Genomic DNA, 19,215 nt, shown 5'->3' with positions numbered 1-19,215 from the left:
CATCAGTTAGTCAGAAGCTCAGGAGTTCGACTTCAAAACTTACAGAAAGTTAACCTTCTGACCACCGTAAGCCTGACTCTTCGCGCCTCCTCGACCACCCCAGACGCCCGGCCTGGTCCTCCAGGTTATGTGCACCCGCAAGTGGCATATCTCTATGATACATATGATTCGAGGTTCCTAAGGGAATGGAGACTACAGGATGATGATGGCGCATGAGACTCTAATCAAGAATCTTCAAATATTACAGTAATTACCGGGCCTTAATGATGGTGAGACAGTGATAGCTTACATTACCTTTGATTTGTTATTATCACAAGCAATTACTGTACTGAAGTTTGGGTCAGATAATGATGTGTTTTGTTCGTTCGTATGTAAGAGTATTGTGGAACTAAGGGACGACTTAAGGAAGATGTATTGATGTGACTGGACCAGGTTTTTTTTCCCCCATAAAAATCATTTTCAGCAACACGATTATCAGTTACGATTATCTATCAAACTTTACTTTATCTATTAAACTTAAGATTTTCCTGAAGATAATTACCAAAGAAGTTGTATAGAAATCTCCAGCATTGACTGTCGTTACATAGAATAGATTCCCAAATTCATGAATTATAGGATGATTATCAATGTGTAGAGAAAAAAAGATGGATCTTACAAAAGGAATTAAGAAAGGTTCATATTATACCCTTGACGTTAAACAGAGTCCAGTCAAAGATTTCGTCTGTAAATCTTTCTCCAGACAAAAGTCATCTTCCATCATTTCTTCATCAAATCTAAAAGATGAAGATCTTGCGGTCCTTGTGGGCGTGTCATGCCGGGTGGAGATGCACATCTGGAGAGCATCTGGGATCTGACCTAAAATATTGAGTCCCTGACATTCCCCAAAACATCTGTTGCCCTAAATGTCACAAAGTGGAATCTGCCTGACACGTCTGCCAGCCCAGGCGAGCGACATGTTATACGATCCGAGAATGTCAACTGAGAAAGACGTGTTGACACAGAAGCTGCAAGATACGATACTCTCCCACGTGGGTCTCCCTGACCCCGGCACACTCACTCACTCTCACAGCGACAGACGCGGGCGTATGCTCCCCTCCGCGCCTGAGGACCGACTGAGGTGCGGGAGGCCAGGGAGACATCGTGTACCGCGACGGTACCTCCCCCGCCCAGCATCAACCCCGCCCACCGCCGCTGCAAGCCCCGCCCACCGTCGCTGTAATGCTCCGCCCACCGCCACCAGCTGACCAGAAGGCTCCTAACGAGGTCTTGGTGGTGGCTTGTGGATAGATAGATTAGTTTGGCACAAAGATAGATTACAGAGAGGGGTAGCCTCGGGCCAGAGCCTGTGAGGGCCAAGTTTAGCGGGGGTCAGCGTCTGGCCGGTCAGCCACACTAAGTGCAGGACGAACGCTAGATCACTTAAACATCCGGTTGACTGGGATTCCTTCGATAATTCCCGGTGGGGCGCGAGGGTCCCGGGGAGGCTCTCGCTGGGTATGACCACCACCAGGTTGGCACACCGGCCATCACCGTCCCCAAAAAGAGAAAAAGAAAAGAAAAAAAAACCTCCTGCAGAAGGCGGAGGAGATCGGGGACGCCGTCAGAACAATGGTGGACGTCCCTGGATGTATAAATGGTCTTCTGCTTGGATGAGATCGAACCTGACGACTCTGTGCTGTAGCGTTGAGAGAGGGAGGGAGGGAGAGGAGAGAGAGAGAGAGAGAGAGGAGGGAGGACTGGCCCGCCACGCCTAAGCTGCCGTGGAAGGATGGAGCAAGTCAGGATATTAATGAGTTTCTGCATTCCTGCCCACCATTTGTCTGGACTATGATTCACAGACTTAATCGTCCGTCGCTGCATCCAGTGTGGGAGGAACCGACGATGGCCAAGTGGCGGTGCGTTTCGCCCCTCCTGCGTCATGACCATGTTAACAGTTCACGTTCCTCTCCCACACCCATGGACGACAACAACACAAGATGTGAGGTGAAAAGTGCTCCTGACAACTGAACAGATGACCATACATGTGATCCAGAATTTATTATCATTATCATCATCATTATTATTATTATCGTTATTATTATTATCATTATTATTATTATTATTATTATTTCTATTATTATTATTATTATTATTATTATTATTATTATTATTATTATTATCATTATCATTATTATTATTATTATTATTATTATTATCATCACTACTACTACTGTTACTATTATTACTGTTATTGTTATGACTATCATTATTGTTATAGTTATCATTGTTACGATTATCATTACTATTATTATTATTATTATTATTATTATTATTATTATTATTATTATCAAGAAGAAACGCTGGTAGGAGTGCGACGTAATCTTACGTCTGACAACGATGTTGCTCCACGCCACTACCCCACGCTTACTGAAGGCATAAAGTGTACTACATGTACAACAGTGACCCCTTAACCTCCCGATCTCGTAATCAATAGTAAGTTTCTCCAGACCATAAACAATAAATGCACTATGTTAAGCGACAGACAAATCATCATAAGTGAATACTTCATTCGGATTACAGACACTGCCGGACGAACGACGCTGGGGGACGAGAGTACGAGCTTTGGGCATCGTACTTTAGAAAACGGCTAGTGGGCACTTGAGGGGACTTCCAAGTAGTTTCACGATCCCACAAAAGACTCCAACGATCTTATAAAAGTGAAGCGGTAACGTGAGGGGTTGAGGGACGGGTTGGTTTGGGGTTGTGAGTTCGAAGGAGATTTAGAGAGAAAGTGAAGTGTTTTCGATACCTAGGAGTGAACATAGTAAGAGCGAGACCATGGAAGTGGAAGTTAATGTCTTGAATGTTTCTCAAATATTTCAGTTCTCCCTTGAGGGGAAAAAAAAGGTTGAATATCCAAGTTGTCTCAGCAAACTTAAGCTAAGGATGATTATCATCTGTAGAAAGTTATTCATTATCACTGAACGTAGAACGAACATTGATAATGATTTGGGGAGCGAAACACCGTCAGAAAATGTAGAATATAAAAAAAAATGAGGAGTTAACATAGTCTTGTCAGAGAGAGAGAGAGAGAGAGAGAGAGAGAGAGAGAGAGAGAGAGAGAGAGGACGGCTTTACAGAATTATATATTCTTTTGGGATTTGCCTCATAGATGAAGACCGTTAAGATGTTAAAGACGTCAGCCATACTGACGGGAATTAGGAGACAGATTGCTCGAGGTGGTTATTAAAGTGAGTCAGTGTGAGGAGGTAATGGTGAGGCCAGGGAGAAGGGCTAGGGAATGGGGCTAGGGAATAGGGCCAAGGCCAGGGAGTAGGGCTAGGGGCCATCGAGAGGGGCTAGGGCCAGGGAGAGGAGCTAGGGGCCAGGGAGTAAGACTAGGGCCAGGGAGTGTTAGTCGTCTCAAAAAATGGCAGAGAGAGAGAGAGAGAGAGAGAGAGAGAGAGAGAGAGAGAGAGAGAGAGAGAGAGAGAGAGAGAGAGAGAGAGAGAGAGAGAGAGAGTTAAGCGGAAGATAAACATAGAACGATAAAGACTGTAAGGAAAAGAAAAAAAAAACAGGTTATGTACACATGGAGAGATAAAGAGAAAACGAAAGAGACACAGTGAGGAGACAAGAGAGAGAGAGAGAGAGAGAGAGAGAGAGAGAGAGAGAGAGAGAGAGAGAGAGAGAGAGAGAGAGAGAGAGAGAGAGAGAGAGAGACTCACACCTGTAGAAGGGGGAAAAAGAAAAAGTGACATCCTAGCGTGGATGTGTAGAAGACACACCACACTGGCCAGTACCCGGGCATAACACTTCAACCTGCAATTAACGCTGATAGAGATATAATACTCCGAAAATTAGGGCATTAGCAGCCTTTATTGTAGCTTATAAACTTTACGGGCATTTTTAATGCATTTCTGAAACTAACTTTGCCCATTACAGGAAATTGCAACATCTAATTTAAAGAAAGAAAAGAAAATGCACTCATCTTTTTCGTCTTCCGAGACTTTGTTTTTCAGACAACTGGCGTCCATCAATCCCCAAGTTGACACCTGTGTTGTCGGAGAGCTGGTGTCACGCCAGCTGACCTGATGCCAGCTGACCTAAGGCCAGCTGATCTGTGACAACATTAGTCATAAGATAAATATTCGACCCATATGATCCAAATCCTGACATCCGGTCCACGGATCCTTTTCCATTGACACTCGATTCATTATCTGGAGACAGTGTTCTGTTGGCTGATGTCAAAACCTGTAGGTGAAATATCATATAAATTGCTGTACTGCTTTAGAGCGGAAAATGATATCTATTTTCTAAGAACTACTTCAAAAGTTAGTCGTCTAATTTCTCTATACAAGAAAGTTTGTTCATTTTCGTTGAATTATTTAGATTTCTAGTATTGATATGAATATTTTGAGTTTTTTCAATATATATATATATATATATATATATATATATATATATATATATATATATATATATATATATATATATATATATATATATATATATATACATACATATATATATATATATATATATATATATATATATATGATTTCAATCCTAAACAGTTTTGAATATCAGTGCATACAATCAACACACCTCTCAAGCATTTCGCTCGTAGATTTCCTTCAATCACTCAATCAATAAACTTACATAAATGTATTTCATGAGTTTTCTCAACATCATTCTTATAAACTGTCTTGTGCAGTTTTAACCCGTGTGCAACAATACCGTTCCAGACAGACAGCACTGTTTTTAGACAAACTGTCTTAAGAATAGAGACCTACTCATGTTTACGATATGATTAATGTCCATATATGTGCTTGTGGTCGTTGTGAAATTAAGAGAGTTCAACCCGAAAGGGTGATTAAACTAGTGAGGGGTGATTAGCATCTCTGACGGTCAAACCATTAATTGGTTAAAACACAGAGGCTTACTGTGATCTCTTGTAATTAAACCACTAAAGCGGTTAAACCATCATTAGATACTAGTGCCTCTTGTAGTTAAACCATTATATTTCAACATCTAACTACATCACGGATAATATCAGTCTCATTACTTACCATATCAATCCTTTTTTTTTTCCCCTGTCTCTCTCAGCAAACCTGGCCAGGACTGGAGCAGGTGTATGGCCGGACATGTCCATTACGGTAAAGATATCTTAATAGATGTTTAAAGTAACCTTATGATGAGGATGTTGCTCCACACATGAGCACATATCCTCATCACTCATCATCAAGATCCTTTATGATACCTAACACTGTGACGTATATTTTTATATATATGTATTTATATATCTATTATACTTTGTCGCTGTCTCCCAAGTTAGCGAGGTAGAGCAAGGAAACAGACGAAAGAATGGCCCAACCCACCCATATATACATTTATATACATAAACGCCCACACACGCACATATGCATACTTATACATTTCAACGTATACATACATATACATACACAGAGAGATACATATATACTCATGTACATATTCTTACATGCTGCCTTCATCCATTCTCGCCGCCACCCCGCCACACATGAAATATATATATATATATATATATATATATATATATATATATATATATATATATATATATATATATATATATATATATATATATATATATATAATCCTGGGAATAATTCATATCATGGTGGAACTCTCCTCCCTCCATGATGGTAGAGACCTAACACATTCATGATTCGTGACGCCGTCAGAAAATTGACATCAGCTGGAGGTAATTAACCTGGCAGAATAAAGCCTCTGAGAAAGCCATCATACCTTACCCAGCCAACCCTTCAGTGTCTCCATTATGTCCGAGGCAATTAAGCGCTAAATGAAGATCACATTTCACGCGAGTTTAACCCTTGAAGCTGTCGAGATCCCGGGGCATTACTGTAACTTGTTCTCACATGGCTATCAGAACACAGGGTCTATATTGACAACAATAACTGACTATCAAACTGGCTAGCGAGGATCTACGGACTCCAGTCTACATTATGGCAGTTAGAGAAGTTAACAAATGCTCTCATCGCTCCACCATACTATATCTCTCCAGCTGTGTGCATCACACGAGTTTTCCAAGATGTTTGGGTCGAGTGACTGTAATTACATGGAGGTGATTACTTACTTGTACGGTACAGAGAGGGAGTTCTGCACTCGTGAGGTCCCTAATTTTGTATGCTCCTCACATTTACTATCCTCATAATGTAGTGTGTTCCATTCATCCATCACTCCTTATGTTATTAAACAACTTCTTACAGCTAGTATAGCAAGTGTCTTGCTTGATATCATGTTATGTCCTCTGGTTGTTCTATCCCGCCTTCCTTCGAAGAATGTTCACTGGATGTTGATCGATTAGGTTTCAAAATCTTCGAAGCAGTAATCAGGTCACTCTTCACTCGTCTCTCTTCCATGTTGTGTACTTTTGAGGCTTCTAACCACCCTTCGTAACTCATCTTTCCTGCTTCCTGTGCCATCTTTCTTGTCCTCCTCTGGAGTTTTCTTTATTGGTTCTTTGAACTTCCTTAAGTTCGGTGACCAAACTTGAGGAGCAAATTCTAGTTCTGACTTCACGTAGGATGTGACTAGCTTCCTGAATATTTGCCAGTAGACAGTTTGTATCCCTTATTGTTCTCGCAATGAACTCCAGCAACAGGTTAGGGACGATGTCGACTCCAAAGTCTTCCTCTCACACACAGATTCCTGCAGCTTATTTCCAGCTGGTGAATATTTCTATCAGTTTCTTCTTTAATACTGTCCTATTATTACTACTTTACATTTACTAGGTCTGTTCTTTATCAGCCATGTATCAGACCAATTTTGGAGTCTGTTTATGAACCCTTATAAGTTGATATAATCCTCTTCCCTCTCCACTTCCCTCATGACCTTAGCATCAGCTGAAAACCCAACTCAGTTCGGAATCTATCCTTCTGCCTGGGTATTTGACACAGATCAAGAAGAGCCATGGTCTTATGACAGCGCCTGCAGCACGCCACTGGTGACCCCAGCCCGTTCCGAGAAGGTTCGTCTGACGTGAGTCCTCTGTTCCCTTCCATCATGATAATCTTCCATCGGTTTAAGGAGTCTCCCTCATATTCCTGCCTGTTGATCCCTCTACTTCGCCCATCTCCTATGTGGTAAAGCGTCGTATATTCTGTCTGGCATTCTAAATACAGACAATCCAACCCTTCTTTTTTCTTGTCTAAAACAGTCATCTTTCTCGTAGAAATCAAAGGCGCAGACTACACACGACCTCCTTTATCACTAGGTAGTTTCTCCTTTCTGTTTTCTGGTTATCCTTTCCCGTACCTCACAGACCACACTCACCGGGGAGACTGGTTTGTAGTTCAGCGCTTCTTCCCGGTCTCCTGTCTTATAGACAAATATGGTGTCTGCGCTTTTACACTCTGAGGAGCGTGGCTTTCAGATGGGTGTGTATACCTGATGGGGCGGTCAGTTCTGGTGGGATAATTTCGGTGTGCACGTCTTCGTCAGCATCGAGTCTATTGAGGAAGGGGAGATGTGCGAGTACAGTTTAACTGTGAGGCAAGGGAGAAGATTCTTACCTCTACTTGGAGGGTGGTAGGTGAGTATGAAGTGGTGTGGGTAGCAAGTGTCTGGTGCTGCTGAGGGCCAAGCATATCTAGGAAGGATTGTGTTGTAAGTATTTTCCTTTTACGTCCGTGTTGAATGTTGCCATTGCTTGGCAGCCGGTGAGGGTAAGAGAGAGATGTGGTGATAGAAGAAGTATGTGTGAAGGAGCTGAAGAGGCTGTGTTGGATCGGTTTAGACGTGTTAAGAAGATGAGTGAGGAGAGGATGACTGTGAGGCTATGCACATGTAGGAAGAGGAAGGAAACAAAAGAGGAGGTGGAAGAGATCGGGTGAAAGATGAGTGAAAGAGGCCTGAACGTGCAAGAGCGTGTGAAGCATGCACTGGATGGAACACACTAGGGAGCTGTAGTTTATAGGGAGTGACGCGTTATCAATGGACTGAACTAGGGCAGAGAGAGAGAGAGAGAGAGAGAGAGAGAGAGAGAGAGAGAGAGAGAGAGAGAGAGAGAGAGAGAGAGAGAGAGAGAGAGAGAGAGAGATTATAAGCCTCCGTGGTACAGCAGTTGTCGTCGCTAGCTAGGAATCGTGCTCGAGGATGACAGGATTCGAATCCTTGATAGAGCAGCTTGCTCGCTGCCTCATACGTCGATCCTGCTCTCTGGGCAGGTCGATACACAGCTAACTTGATCGTCTATTGATTTATAAGATTCAAAAATATGCAACAATACCGATCCTCAAAATATAGACTTCCTATACAACATGATCAAGATATAGACCCCCTATACAACATGATCAACACTCCACCCTACAAAGCTGCCCCTCGCGGAGTGTCACAGCATTCTGGGTCACGACCTGTAGATACATGGGGTGTTGATCCCCCTGATGATAACCACGACGTGTCCTCTGGGGGCCAGAATCTCGGCAGCACTATCGGTCCTCAAGCAACGAGATTATCTTATCGCTATACTGACACACACACACACAAAAAAAAAGATTAGTTGACAATGCACAGGAGCGACATGTTGATAAGGGTTTGTTTATCCCCCTGGGTGGATGCGAAGGGCAGATAAACAGTGAAGACAGGCGAAGTGTCAGCGATATCACGTCACGGCACGTCACGACACGTCACGACACGTCACGGTACGTCATGTCTTGTCTCCCATTTTGGTCAGGCTGGAGGCGGCAGTAAAGACAGTGTGTACGACCACTCTGATCACTGACTCCCTCCTTATTCCCAGCCATGAGGAGCCTCCGGGTTTATACACCTCCAAGGCTTCTCCTTTCCACCATTTCAACAACAATTACTCGCTAAATCCCTCCAGCATCCGAAGTAAGAAGGGGGGGAGACTGGCTGGGTGGGGGTTGGGCCGTCCGAATTTCCGTCAGACTCCAGTTCCCCCTCTGCGCAGACTCCTCCCACGCAGCTCCTCAGCCCCGCCCCCTGGCCAGACTCCGCCCCCACCAGCTGAGACTACAAGTTATATGCTACTCGGGCTTATCCAAAACTCCTCAGACTCGCAAGAAAAAGATTAAAGGAAAGGATTTGGGTGTGTTGGAAAGGGGGGTAGCAGGGTGTTGGGGGGGGGATGGATTTTGATGTGTGTGGTGGGGGAGAGAACAGAAGATGGGCGAGATAGCTGCTTCTATATTCTATATCAACATCGTCAATTGTCTAAGACATGTACTGAATGTCTCAATGACCTTTTTAATGTCAAAATTGCCTCACAATCATTTGCCGAACTTAAGAAAGTCACGTCTACTGAAATGAACGGAATTTTCAAAAGATCCATTCACTTGCAACTTGACTTTCCTTGAAGAGTGTCTTGGAGGAGAGTCCCATCGTGAAAGCTTCCATGCTGGGGACATCCCATAGCCTCTCAGACCCCAAAGCTATGGCAGGAACAGCTGGTGGAGCTGAAGCCTCCTCGACCCTCGTATCCCACCTGCTCGAAACCTTGGAAGGAGAAGACAATTGCTAATGGAGGTTCCATATCTTCTGAGACAAACAAATCCGAAATGAATTATTTGTGCAAATCTCCTTCATGTTAGTTCCGTCTACAGTTTAAAAAGGGAAATATGTTTGTCAAAAATGATAACTATAATTTCGTTTATAATTGATAAATGAAAACAAGAGGCTCATGTACCGGGAGAGTACATGTGGTATTTATTCCTAACACCTGAAGAATGGGTAAATGATCATTTGATTGGTTGATGTAGTTTGACGCTTATGGCCTTAATGACCCTGGCACTTATTAGGCCTAGATCCGAACCAACTAACCAAGCTGCACATGGAAGCGTGTTGGTCCTACGTCATCTTTATGATCTCATTAACAGTTTGATAACGACAATATGTTGGCATTGTGGAATAGCCTCCATTTCTAGTTCTTTATTGGTAACGTTCTCTGTAGGAGGAAGGTGCATTGTGGCGTCGAACCCGGACCTGGCTGTGAAGTGGGGTGATCATGAGTGCGACAGTGCAGCAGCAGCAGCAACAACAACAGTTTGAAGGAAGATCAAAAATGAGGAAGAAGAATAGGGATATGAGGAAGAGAAAGTCAATGGGAGAGAAACAGTTTACTAAACCAGAAGATATCTCCCCACTCACCTCTCCCTCAGGCTCAACGAGCATGAAAGGATGAAAACAAACGCCATTGAGTATGGAGAACACAAATGCCATGGATATTCTGTATAGAAAAGTGTGCCGAGAACAATTGCCTACCAGTCATGCCCGTCGCTTCACCGGTGCTGGACTCTCGAAAAGAGAAATTTATTAGCGACACTTCTACAAAACAGGATCGTTTCCTTATGAATATTTGTCTTGACTGATCTATAGGTATTGAGGTAATCCATTTACTGTATCTGGAGGGAGTCTATTACATAGTTCCACAACTCTACAGCCAAAAGAAAATTTTGCCTACGTTGCTGATGAGTCTCCAACCTTGTGTCTCCATGCCCTTATGTCTGGTCTCTGAATCTCCGTCCGAGGTGCTGATTTTTCTCGTGTCTTATGTTGTGGAAATTATTCAACATTCTGAAAACTTCCGTCAGATCTCCTATGAGTCTGCGCTTTTATGAAAGGGAATAATTCTAGGTCTGTGAGTCTTTCCTCAAAACGCTTGAGTCAAGGGATTAGTTTGCCTACGCTTCTGTGAATTCGTTGAAGTCTTATATCTCTGAGGAGATCTGGTGACCAGAACTGAACAGCGTACTCCTTTTGAGTTCTGAGCAAGGCATTATTTAAGGGAGATATAGGAGACAGAAGAGTATGGAAGAAAGAGAAGAGGTAACAGAAGAAATACGACAGAAAAACAAAACGCGAGAGAGGAAGAATAAGGGGACACTGTTCAGATACACACACACACACACACACACACACACACACACACACACACACACACACACACAGGGCACCATGTGTGGCTACATACCTGTTGTCCTACGTAACTTGGATGACAAAGCCTGAGGGCTATGGTCAGTCATGTGGCGGAAGATCCAGGAGGAGGAACCAGTAGTATTTCAGGCGACAGTGACGGATATTATGTCATTATCATGGACGAAAATGAGAAGTCAGTCACTGTTAAGTGAAGTATTCAGTGGAACTTGCGTCCTCATTGTTGCCAACCTAAATTAGTAGCATGTGTTCAAAGATAAGACCACATTGCCATAATGTCTTTCCTTACACCGCTCTAAAGTACACTGTAACATTGTTACACCCATTGTTATATTCCTATGTATGTCTGCACACACGCGCCCTAGTTTATGCCACGTACCCATTCTTCAACCAGCTCCCTTGGGCAGAATGAACAGCTGGGTGTACTATGGACCGGCTACTGCAACCAGGATTCGAACCAATGTGGATTTGATCTCAGGCGGCCCGTGCATGCACGAGGGTCAGCAACACTTGACAGCTTCTCAATTAATCATCTGTATTACTGTCACAATAGCAAGAACTTCCTAATGTCAAGTTGGTAAAAAGGTTAACGTATCTAGAAGTATCATTTTGTCTAGCTGATGATATTAGCAATGTCTGACGTTGTAGTCACATACAAAATAGCGGAATCTATCCATCTTATCTTAATCTAACTGATAAAAGAAGATAGAAAGATATCAGAAGGATTCATTTTGGCTGTTATATATTTCTCCCAGAGCGGGACGCGGGACCTGGAGGAGTCCGACATTGCTTCCTGTGTCTGATGGCCGGTCTATGTGATCCTTGTTCGTCCCCTACATCTCAGCCAAGCCTCACATGATATATTGAAATGGCTACAAACATAAAGGAGTAAAAAGAGAGCAGCAAAAGTACTATAAGCGTTTGCAAAGAAGTAGAAAACCTGTCGTATTTTAAAAGGGTCAGATGGTAAGCATTTGGGAAGACATGAGAAGGTAAGGAGTTCCAATGTTTGGTGGTGTATGGGAGGAAACAGACGCCACAACCATCCATCTTTAAGTACCCAGCGGCCACACAGTCATCATGTGAAGCATTAGCTTGAGGAGTGTCACACGGTCTGGGTCAAAGCTTAAGTTTAAGTGACTGTTTACAATTTGTAATGGAACTCAATGTATACTTATGCATCCTCAAGAACGTGAAAACTGATTTAAAGAACGTATTATGGAAATCCATGTGTACACACGTGAGACATGCTCGCTACCTCAGCAAAACCAGTCTAGATAATGTTAAACTTACGGTTCATTAATAAGAAACAGAAAGACAATACGAGATGATGTTGTAGATATGGTTTTCATATCCAAGTGATGAAAGTATTGGTACTATCATGTCCCCACACGACATGATAGCACTGAGGGTGTCTAATTGCTGTGGCTTGATCTGGCAACATTGTTTATCCTTGACATTTGACAGTGTTGCCATCGTTGTGCCCGCCATATGACAACCTTTACAGTATTGCATATTGGTTTGTTTACTGCGGTATGGTCATGCAGACTGCCGGGTTGAATTGCCACCAGTTGTTGACTGACTTATCCAATGGTTATGGTCCAATTGTAGCGCCGAATATGGCCCAATAGTTGCACCAAATGTGAACCGGATATTTGGTTGTGTACCACTTCACTGTATCGTTATCTGTTGCGTCATATGCCGCTCTTCATTACGTCAGATGTCGTTATTCACTGCGTTCGTCACGGCAACGTCGCCCCTTACGTCAAAGCTTGGTTATCTGTGTTATTGTAGTTTCCTTGCGTCATTCATCTGTATCTGGTCCTGGTGTATCATTTCTTTCGTCAGTCATCAGCACCTCACTCCCTGTTGATCTCCCTGGGGTGGCTAAATCTCCCTCACTCCCCGTTGATCTCCCTGGGGTGGCTAAATCTCCCTCACTCCCCGTTGATCTCCCTGGGGGGCTGGACCTACCTTCACTCCCTGTTGATCACCCTGGGATGGCTGGACCTACCTTCACTCCCTGTTGATCTCCCTGGGGTGGCTGGACCTACCTTCACTCCCTGTTGATCTCCCTGGGGTGGCTGGACCTACCTTCACTCCCTGTTGATCACCCTGGGGTGGCTGGACCTACCTTCACTCCCTGTTGATCACCCTGGGGTGGCTGGACCTAACTTCACTCCCTGTTAACCTCCCTGGGGTGGCTGGACCTACCTTCACTCCCTGTTGATCACCCTGGGGTGGCTGGACCTAACTTCACTCCCTGTTAACCTCCCTGGGGTGGCTGGACCTACCTTCACTCCCTGTTGATCTCCCTGGGGTGGCTGGACCTACCTTCACTCCCTGTTGATCACCCTGGGATGGCTGGACCTACCTTCACTCCCTGTTGATCACCCTGGGGTGGCTGGACCTACCTTCACTCCCTGTTGATCACCCTGGGGTGGCTGGACCTCCCTCTCTCTCCGTTGATCTCCCTGGGGTAGCTGGACCTCCCTCTCTCTCCGTTGATCTCCCTGGGGTAGCTGGACCTCCCTCTCTCTCCGTTGATCTCCCTGGGGTAGCTGGACCTCCCTCTCTCTCCGTTGATCACCCTGGGGTAGCTGGACCTCCCTCTCTCTCCGTTGATCACCCTGGGGTGGCTGGACCTACCCTCACTCCCTGTTGATCTCCCTGGGGTAGCTGGACCTCCCTCTCTCTCCGTTGATCTCCCTGGGGTAGCTGGACCTCCCTCTCTCTCCCTGCCTGACGTAACCCTACGTCAGGCAGGGAGGCTGACGCTCCAGCCCAACAGATCGATGAATAAATAATCACATCAATTAAATGTAATGAATTAACTACAGAAAGTAAATTACAGTTTGACTGATACAGCCACTCACTGTGTCACATTACTATAAAAAAAATCACTGAATGTGCATAATTAAATGTCTTTGTAATTTGCATCCTCATTTTTAATGGTATGTTGAAGATTTTTATGTGAGAATTTTTTTAGAATAACTGGAAATGGAAGCTTTTGATGTCACCATTTTATCTCATGAGTTTCTTACTTATTCTGACCAGTCATCGAGCCAAGTAACATGGCTAACGTTACCATGTAGTCTTATATATGATAACATGACCCTACAGAGCCAGGTAACATAGCCGGCTTTCCATGTTATCTCACATATGATAACATGACCTGACCCTTCCGTATGATGGAGAGGTCTTTGACCAGAGCCTTAAGATCACGTCAAAGTTCAGGCCATCATGTCCAAGCTTCGTATCGTAGTGTCCAAGGGTCGTACCATCGTGTTCAAGGGTTGTACCGACGTGTTCAGGGAGTTAAATTCCTCATGTCAACGGTATTCCTCATGCCATCGACATCTGTCTCAAGTATTACTCATAACATACAGGTGTTCATCTACCGTCTGTCTGTGACGAAAGACGACGTATCATGTGTTGCCAGGTCTCCCCACCTCCCCTACGGGCTTCGCCTGTCTCCCGACGGACCTAAGACACTTCAGCCTTAGATGATAGCGAGACCCTCACGTCTCCTCCACCTTGTCTGTGTCGGGTCACCCTAGAGCAGTGTAGGGTCACCCCACATCTATGTAGGGCCACCCTGGACCTGTGTAGGATCACCCTAGATATATGTAAGGTCACCCTGGACATGTGTAGGAATCTCCCCGGACTTGTGTAGGGTGATCATAAGCCTGTACCAAGTTACCCTAGACCTATGTAGGGTCATTCCAAGCACTTTGAAGGCAGATCCCTCCCTCCCTGGGAAGGATATCGCTACGTACCTCCAACCTGACCATCTGGTAGACAGTAAGGGTGGGCCACACGCAGCCTCTCTCACACACACACATACAACACATACACCCTCCCTACCGTTATCAACCATAGCAAACACAGAGGCTCCCTCATCCACCTATCTTAGCCTTATACCACACACACACACACACACACACACACACACACACACACACACACACACACACACACACACACGCATTTATCGAGAAGCTCCAAGGAGACCTTGGTTGGGTGTGGGCCGACTCCCGCGCCCATGATTCGAACCCTCGGGTAACCACCATAACAAGGAGGCCAGTTTGTGTGTGTGTTGTGTGTGTGTGTGTGTGTGTGTGTGTGTGTGTGTGTGTGTGTGTGTGTGTGTGTGTGTGAAAAACAAAGCGATAAACTGTTCATACTTTCACAAATCATGATGAAAAATAATGCTGGAAAAATTCAGACTCCGTGAAGCCCACGCCCTCAATAAAAACAATATATACGTTATGACGTCTTTAGACTGTGATTGGCTGTGCTGGAAAAAACGTCATGACATCGCACCGTAGTGACTGGACGGAAGAGGTGACGTCAGAATCTCGTGGGCTGCTGCCGAACTAAGTACTATGACGTCAACATACACTTACGCGACTGTGACTGGCTGAAAATATCCAATGTCGGGATCTTGCCGAACTGAAATCCCCAGATGTTGCTGGAGTGATGGAGTTAGAGTGTCTAAGATGATGAGAGTTATCAGTCTTACTGATGATAATAGGATTAGTTCAGAAGACTAACTCTCATTATTGACGATAATTATCATTGGCCAAGAGGTATTAGCTCAGAGTTTGGGCTCATGTGGAAAATTTTTGTTTCCACCAAATTGTGATGGATAAGAGGCCAACTTATCTAATTATCATGACAAAGTTAAGTCTTGTTGCCATTCCTCAGGTGACTTACCTCACACGCACACACACACACACACACACACACACACACACACACACACACACACACACACACACAGGCTAAAGACCTTGAATATGCAAACCATGGTTGATGTGTAACCTGATCACAAACTTTACGCTTTTCAATCAGTGAAAACGTAGATCATGAACAGTTCTTGGAGAGGTGTAGGTGGCAGAGAAACCCGAGATATAGCATGAAATTAATCAAGGAAAACTATTAGAAAATATGTGAGGAAGTACTTTCATAGTAGAAGACTAGCGGATTCTTTCATAGCCCAAGATCTGTGGATGATGGAATAAACGGAAATAGGATGTGGTACATGCACAAGGCATGCAGACGTTGCATGATGAAAGGAACTCGTCAAGAGATGGGGTCCCACAGGTGTACACAACCTCCTCCCCGTACAGTATAAATACGAAATGACATTAACTATACTTACAGTGACCTTAACATTGTTCTCCAAAATCTGCACAGTGGATATATTGACTCTACATGGAGTATATAGTATTTCCTTCCACATAGAATCTATAAGAATCTAGACTGATTTAGATAAAGCGACTATGCTTACGATAACTACCACAGACAACACTATAGATGACGCTACTGATTGAGATACGGATGACTCTACTAACATTACTGCAGATAACTCTACAGACAGACCTAAGACTAAGGCCCCAAACTCTTGAAAACAGCCCACAATAATTCCTAACTCTACTTGAAGTTCCGGGATAATTCTGAACGATACGGAAAGTGCGACAAGGGTGATCAACTTTACATAGACCTCACCAAGAATTTCCCAACACTTTCAGCAAGGAATTGAACACTCTGTGAGAGACATGAGTTAGGCCAAGACTCCCTTGATATGTATTGGCTGGAGAAGATAGAGGGAATGTGAGTGTGACAGTTAAGGGTCGCAGTGAGAGGTCAGAGTGAGAGGACAGAGTGAGAGATCAGATAAAAGGTCATGGTAAGAGTTTAGAGTTGAAGCCAGATTAAAAGGCCTGAGTGAGAGGTCAAAATACGAGCGTAAAATGGGAGGTCAAGTCAAGGGGATCATTAGACAGTTGAAGGGGTTTAGGGGTCGGTTGACGGGTTCAGTGGATGGTTAAGGGGGATCAGGGGTCAGGTAGTTTCCCCCAACCCCCACCTACACGTACGTTAGGGTGTTTTTTCTTGGGGGGTGGGGGCTCTAGCAATCCCACCTCTTGTTCAAAAAAAATCTCACATTAACACAGAACATTTTCTTTTTCATACCACGGTAGAAAATAACTACTGAGTGAGAGAATATGGTAATGTGGAGAGCAGGACTGGGGCAGGTACTGAATGAATCACTCGTGATGTTCCACATATATTCTAACCTCACCCTCAGGTCTACAGAAAATATCTAAAACGATAATACTTATCTAAATATGCGCAAAGAATATCTACGTAAAGGAATGTTAAACTATACAGACAAAAATACATTAATAATCATAAATACATGAATAATTATAAAGATATCAATGATTATAGAAAATACATATTTTCAAGGTACAATTTGAACAGCAGATGTATACTGACCTCGTCCTTGACCAAGTCGTGGAGGGTAAACTGGTCAGCGCTTCTCACTGAGCAGTGAGTGACCTGCTCAGTGTGAGGACCTCACCGTCCCAGCCCGAGTGACCAGAGTGACTGACGTCACATGTACCATGTCAACAGTGACTAGAGGGAGTCACTACATGATAGTTTCACTGGTTGACGTAATCCACTTTCACTGAAACTAAAAAACAATATCACCAAACCACGAATCCGCGTTTCACAAATCGCGCGAAAAACTCTACGGACATTGCAACCCACGTTTCATTACGACGCTCTGCTTTTCTCAACCAACCCACGTTACACTTTTAACTATGTGTCAACCAGCCCACGTGGCACTATAGCTACCTGTTAACCAGCCCACGGTACATCATAACTACCTGTCAACCAATCCACGCTCAACAACAATTGTTTGGCTGACCTTCAGCAGTGAGCGGGGAAGAGGCAGAATGCTTTAGATAGCCAGCCGGGAAGTAACTACTCATTCAAAGGTGATCATATACACAGACCTGCTAACCAGGTGTCGCTCGTGAGCTCTGATTAATCGATCAATGTGAACCATCATCAAATTACTCATCACTATGCAATCAGTTAGCGAGTATATGATTAATTATAAGCACTGACCTTGCTAACACCACTAGAAAACCCGACCCTCCCCCCATCATCAACATGATCTCCAACACTATCACCATCACCACCACCACTACCATCACCAACACCACCACCAGCACCACCAACACCACCTCCATCATCATCACCACCACCACCACCACCAACACCAGTACCATTACCTCCAACACCACCACCATCATCATCATCACCACCACCTCCACCACCAACACCACCATCATCATCATCACCACCACCTCCACCACCAACACCACCACCATTACCTCCAACACCACCATCATCATCATCATCACCACCACCACCACCACCAACACCACCACCATTACCTCCAACACCACCACCATCATCATCATCATCACCACCACCACCACCACCAACACCACCACCATTACCTCCAACACCACCACCATTACCTCCACCACCTCCACCACCACCACCACCAGGAGCGCCAGGCCCTCTCCGCCGTCCATGTAAATGACCTTGAGACTCACGTGACGAGAATTACCGTCTTCCTGAGGTATAATTATCCTGCAGTAATTAACCAACACTCAGACACTCGTCGGGCGGGAGAGCAAGGGGAAAAAGAGGAGAGGAAATAGTTTGATCACGTGAAGTTCTGTGCTGGACGGAACAAACTGCTATGTTCATGCAGAACTTTATGTGTTCTGGGTTGGAAGAAATATCAAAAAGAAAGAACATGACATGAAGTTGTGGCGTCTGTTCATGGAGAGAACTTGATGAAAAAGTTATAGAACATCTCTGAACATTTATCTAATCCCTTAACAGGTATATAAGTTGTCCAAATGAACAGTGGCGTCATGAACTTTAAGATCAGAACTGGTATATCAAAATCGAGAAAAGGGGTTGAGCATAGGTCACTTCACCTTGAGCAGTACCTTAAAAAGACGTGTAGAATAAACTCGACTCCAAGCACTGTCCTGCAGAACGAGTCAGTGAAACACCTGCAACAGGTACTGACCTTTACCATATAGGTACAGACGAAACAAAAATAAAAAAAAGGATGAAAGAGAGGTTGAACGTGACCCGTTTGTCGCTCGATGAAAAAAAAAAGAAGAGAGAGAGAGAGAAAAGGATTGGACGTCGTCTGAACTTTGGACTTTAACGTTTCAGTAACAGAATATACAGCCAGGTAACAGAGAGAGAGAGAGAGAGAGAGAGAAGGGTTAAAAATACTTTTCTGACCTTGTAGATTTACCAAACCGAAAAAGATACCTTAACAGAAAAAAAATTTTGACCTTAAAACTGTGGTAATGTGGAGGTCACCTTTCTCTATGGTGGTGGTGATGGAGGTCACCTTTCTCTATGGTGGTGATGTGGAGGTCACCT

The 19,215-nt window shown here is 44.1% G+C and overlaps 1 protein-coding gene across 12 annotated transcripts in view; it reads right to left on the bottom strand.

Annotated features, from left to right (window-relative positions):
* Positions 1 to 1,111, bottom strand: part of LOC139755560 (lachesin-like) — a 237,868-nt gene extending 236,757 nt beyond the window's left edge. For 2 of the 12 annotated variants that reach the window (XM_071674017.1, XM_071674019.1), the window contains exon 1: positions 1,062 to 1,111. The gene's annotated coding sequence lies outside the window, so the exon portion shown is untranslated. Of the gene's footprint in view, positions 1 to 1,057 lie in introns of all 12 variants that reach the window. The other 10 variants (XM_071674018.1, XM_071674021.1, XM_071674029.1 and 7 more) reach the window with 7 other exon arrangements.
* Positions 1,112 to 19,215: the final 18,104 nt, after the last annotated feature.

This window comes from Panulirus ornatus, chromosome 19 (assembly GCF_036320965.1).
Source record: "Panulirus ornatus isolate Po-2019 chromosome 19, ASM3632096v1, whole genome shotgun sequence".
NCBI lineage: Eukaryota > Metazoa > Arthropoda > Malacostraca > Decapoda > Palinuridae > Panulirus > Panulirus ornatus.
This window is presented reverse-complemented; position numbering and strand designations above follow the sequence as displayed.